General features: G+C 38.0%; 1 pseudogene; it reads left to right on the top strand.

Annotated features, from left to right (window-relative positions):
- The first annotated feature begins 1451 nt into the window (after nt 1-1451).
- Nucleotides 1452-2263, top strand: LOC107147976 (annotated as a pseudogene).
- Nucleotides 2264-5140: the final 2877 nt, after the last annotated feature.

Here is a 5140-nt window from a genome sequence, read left to right as displayed (position 1 = left end):
TTTCTGTCTTACTCTGTTCATCTCCCAGTCAGCCATAGTCCTTGTTCCAGAGCACAGACTACCTATTTCTTTTCTTTTCCTCCCTCCCTCCCTCCCTCCCTCTCTTCCTTCCTTCCCTTCTTCTTCTTCTTCTTCTTATTTTTTGTACTGGGAAGTGAATCCAGAGGCCCTTTACCACTGAGATACTCCCCAGCCCTTTTTACTTTTTTATTTTTACATTTTGAGACAGGGTCTAAGTTTCCCAGGCTGGTCTCAAACTCGCCATCTCCTTGCCTCAGCCTCCTAAGCCACTGAGATCATCATTTTGAAATGCACACATCCTTCCCTCTTCCCTGCTCTGTGGACTAGAAGAACAGCCTCTGCTGTGGCTGGGTTTGTCCATGGTCAGTGTTGCAGACTCACTTCTCTGCCCAAACTGACCACAGCATGGGCACTCTACCACCCAGTGAAAAGTGGAGCCTAAAAGCAGCTGTTTTGGTCTTCCGTTTTCATAAAGCATGTGTATCATGAACAAGTCAGAAAATAAAAGAGAAGGAAAGAAAGAATGAAACACCTGCCAAGCTGGTTCAGTTTGCTATTTCGGAGCTTATTTTCTGCTCAGATTGCAATTGTGCTGGACAGCGGCACAAGACAGTGGGAGACTTGCAGAGCTGCCCTTTCCTCCTGAGCCACTACTTGCTAGATGCTGCAGCCATCTACTGCTTTATTAACCTTCTTTTCTTTTCTTTCTTTTTTTTTTCTTTAGAAATGGATATTTTTGGCTTTCACCTGGTTGCTAGCGTTCTAGGTTGCCTACAGGTGTTTCCCATTTTCCTCCCTCAATTTGTCACTGAAGAACTGCTCTTTTAATTCAGTCTCGGGGTGCTGCTACATTACTGTGGGTTTCTGTCATCTTGCCCCTCCCAGCTCTTAGGCGTTATTACTAGTATTAATTAGGAAGATTATGAGAAAGTTATGAAAAGAAAAAAGTTCTAGGTTAGATTCACTATGTTAAACAGAGAATAATAGTGATTTATGTCAAAATTGGAATTATTAAAATGTAATAGAATTTGAAGGGAGCAATTCCAAGGAAAAAAATCCATGTGGATATCTATGTTAATTTAAAATATGAAACTCTTGAAGATTTGAGAACCATTAATAATTTGGAATTGTTTGACACTTCTTATATACACTAATAATAGTGGCAGCAGGAAATACAGTTTTGGGATGTAGAATTTAAAGTTAATTTAAATTCAAAGAGTTGAGATATGGACAGAGAGGGAGAAAATGAATGATTTGCTTATGGATAGAATGTGACAATCACTAAAGAATAGAGTGGGTGAATGAATAAAGAAGTAGAATATTAAGAAGAAGAAGAAAAAAAGTAATATTGAGACCTGTCAGGGAAAGAATTAACATTGTTAACTGTCAGGGTGGAACACAGTTTAGGAGTAGCTCTCTGGCCTACAGAGATGCCCTCATCTCTGAGAACCCTCCTCAGGATGCAGAGGTCAGCTCAGGTAGAAACTGACCCCTGTATGGAACAGATAGTCAGGCCAACAAGATTCCATTTCAGGATTTGGGATACGGAGCTGAGCAATATAAAGACTGGAAATCTGAGTCAGGGGATGAAAATTATCTAGGAATAAGGTTTGTGAATTTATTGTTGAGGACCTTGGGTACTGGTTCAACAATATTCAATGGATACCCTGTGGCATGTACTAGGCAGTTATAATATCTCTCCACATCTCTTACCCCCACTTTATTGGCCCAAGCTAGCCAATAAAGTTTCCGATTAAATTTCTGTTATTTAAATCTAGAAAATACATCACAACAAATCATTTGAGAGTCCTGGTATCCTGGCTCTACTGCAAGAACTTTGCACTGTGGAAACTGCTTCCTTTCTTGCTGCCCAGTCATCTTGGCAATGGTCCTTAGTTGGGCACTGCCTTACACCTAAGGCAGGAAGATGGCAGACACAAGTAGATGAAGAAAATCTCAGGAGATGATCAACTCTGGGCTCCGACTTGTTATGAAAAGTGAAAAGTATACGTTAGGTTACAAGCAGACTCTGAAGATGATCAGAGAAGACAAAGAGAAATTAGTTATCCTGGCCAACAAGTGCTTAGCTTTGTGGAAATGCCTGGTGTTCATCACTACAGTGGCAATAATCTTGAATAGGGTTTCAGCAATCAGGAATAACAGAGTATGCACATTGGCTGTCATTGATCCAGTTGATTTTGAAATCATTAGTAGCATGACAGAACAGACTGGTGAAAAGTAAACATTTAAAAATTTTCTTGCTAGAGCTTTTAAAAAATTGCTTATGGTAATATTTATTTAGGATCAAGAAAAAAAATACCACTGTGATGTTGTCAATGAAATTCTAAATACTAAATGCAAATTCTCTATGAAGTTGATTTCAGTTTAAATGATGAAGCTCTGGAAATTCTAGGACAGATAGATGCAGACACCAGAGAAATAAAAATAGCTGTTCATCAAGAGGAAGAACATGATCTTTCCATTTGGATTTAGGAACAAGGTACTACATGATTTTTATGTTTTTGGTATTGCAAGTGAAAGATGGATAAAGATGATGTCAAACTCTAGCCAGGACCATATGCTCTTATTTGAAAACTACTAAATTAAATTATAGAGACTCTGAAATACAAAATTTATTTCTTATCTTTTTTTCAATAAGTTCAGTTTTACAAACACGGGTATTGATTTCCTTAAGGTCATGAGGATAATTTTAGAGCATGCTTCTAGAACCATGCCTAATGCTCTTGGAAATAAACACATTGCTAAAGAAATGTCTCAGGAAGATTGGAAATATAATGACTGAAACAATGGTAGCCAACTCATTACCAATATCTTACTGGTGATCAAACTTGTTTTGTCTTGTTGCAAATGGTTAGATAGTAGCTGTCTAGACATCTTTTACATCTTATTAATATTTCTTGAAGCATGCAAGATTAATTCATCCAGTTATGAGTCACTGTGGATATGAAAACCATTTAAATGAAATTGCCCTCATAATGTGAAATACTGTAACATAATAACAATTTATTGTTCTTATTTAAGATTTAAAATTGGATGTTGATTAAGCAGCAAAATACTATGCTAAAAATCATCTCAGAAATAGTTTCATTAGTCTAAAATTTGTGGGTAGGGATGTTTGTAATTATGACTTCCATGACTAAGGAGAAACTACCTCCTATGCATATGATTTTTGATACATACAAGAAACACAAATTTTGCTGTCCCCACTGACACTGGCCATGTGAAACTGATTATGGGGCTGTCATTGTGTGTGGGGGGGTGTCTTATTCTAAGTCTAAATTTCAGATAAAAGAATTTCTCTACTTTTCTTGATATTTTCCCTATAAAATGGTGGTGAAATCAAATGAATCTAGATATTTTCCTAGCCTATAATAATTATTAACTTTGAAATCTTCATTTCACTTTGCAAAGAAAGCTAACACATTACCCTGGTTCCATGTAATTTTAAATAATGAACACATGATATTTTTATAATTTGGGATACACATTTTATTATAACAAGCACAATCAAATCATGATAATATTTTTCCCTTATTGGTAATTTTTGGATCTTATATTTAAGTTAAGCCCGCTATGTCATATGCATATGTTTTTTTTTCAAAATGAAAACAAAAAATATTTTTTCCTAATTACAAAAATGAAAGTAATACAGAAACTTCCAGTAGGAAGAAGAAGTAGTTGCACTTTTCTCTATTCCTTCTGCTAAGTACCACTAAAATCTCTGGATAATATATATCAACACACACACAAGGAGATTCTGAAAGGTAGACATCAGGAAGATATGTTCAGGAGGGGTTTGTTATCCCAAAAGATATGGCACTGAGTTCCCAGAGATATTTTTTCTTTTTCTTTCTTCATTTATTCCACACTAGGTGTTGGAAACACGGGCAACCTAGAAATACCAGTAGGCTCAAATTAAAAAACAATAATAACAACAACAAAAACCCAAAACAAACAAACAAAAAACTTCCACCACCACCCAAAATATTCTCTCTGTAGACAAGGGACCTACCAGTAAAGGGTTAGCCCAGAAATGCAGAAAATATTTAGTGAATAACTACCTTTGCAGAAAAGTTAACATTGGAGGTCCAAGACTGCTGTCCTTGGAAAGTCCTGAGTGCAAGGTTTGGGCCTTGCCTAGCATCTCGAACCTTTCTACAGTTCCTACATGAGTATGAAATTTTCCTTAAATGATCAGAGAGGCTCAATTTGCACATGCATATGATTACACTGCACTCTTTTGTTTCTTCTGGGAGTTTAGAATTTTGGTATAAGCTAGGCAGCAAAGCCTACATGAAATATCTCCTCCCAAAATTTGGGAAATGACGAGTCTTTCTTTAACAACCTTCTCTGATCCATACAACTCATACTTGCTGCCATAATTCTCTACTGAAAAAATTAAGTGCAGCCTGTGTGATACTTCTGGGGGAGAACCCTTAGAATCTTGTGCCTGGTTTCCTTGAGACTTCATTAAGTGAGGTCTTTCCCTTTGCTAATTTTATTTGTATCTTTCTGCTGTAATAATTATCATCTGTGAATATGACGGTACGCTGCATCCTAGCAAATCCTTGAGCCTGGGTGTGTCCTTGGAGACCCCTGACACACTACCATGTATCAACCAAGTGTCACAGAAAAAGCACTGATCCCACCCTCTCCTTGTCAGCAGTAGCTGAGTAGGAAGCCTGGCCATCCCTGCTAGGCTTTGAGGTGCCCAACTACCCCTGCCAGAATGGTGTCAGAGGAGGCTGAATGGAAAGACGGGGATTTTTCAGTGATAAGTCTCTGCACACATTGCAAAGTGTCAGTGGAGGACACAGGAGGAAAGAAATGGAGCAACTTCCTCCCAATCAGGGAGGCATCCGTGGAGGCCTGATGGGTAGCAGCATGAACTCCACCTGGGCCTGGCAGTGATAAGGCATCCTCACTTCCTCCTCCAAGTCTAGATTGTCAACAGAAGCAGTTAGAAGGTGACACCTGCCTTCCTTATCAACTCAGTATTGGAGAAGCCCTGCAAGACCAGTTTTATATAAGATCCAGAGTCTCCAAAATGTTCAGCATACAATAGGAAAGTATTCATCATACCCAAGAACGTGGAAAA

The sequence above is a fragment of the Marmota marmota genome, unplaced genomic scaffold (assembly GCF_001458135.2).
Source record: "Marmota marmota marmota unplaced genomic scaffold, marMar, whole genome shotgun sequence".
NCBI classification, from domain to species: Eukaryota; Metazoa; Chordata; class Mammalia; order Rodentia; family Sciuridae; genus Marmota; species Marmota marmota.
The sequence above is the reverse complement of the archived record's forward strand: the minus strand, read 5'-3'. Positions and strand labels throughout refer to the sequence as shown.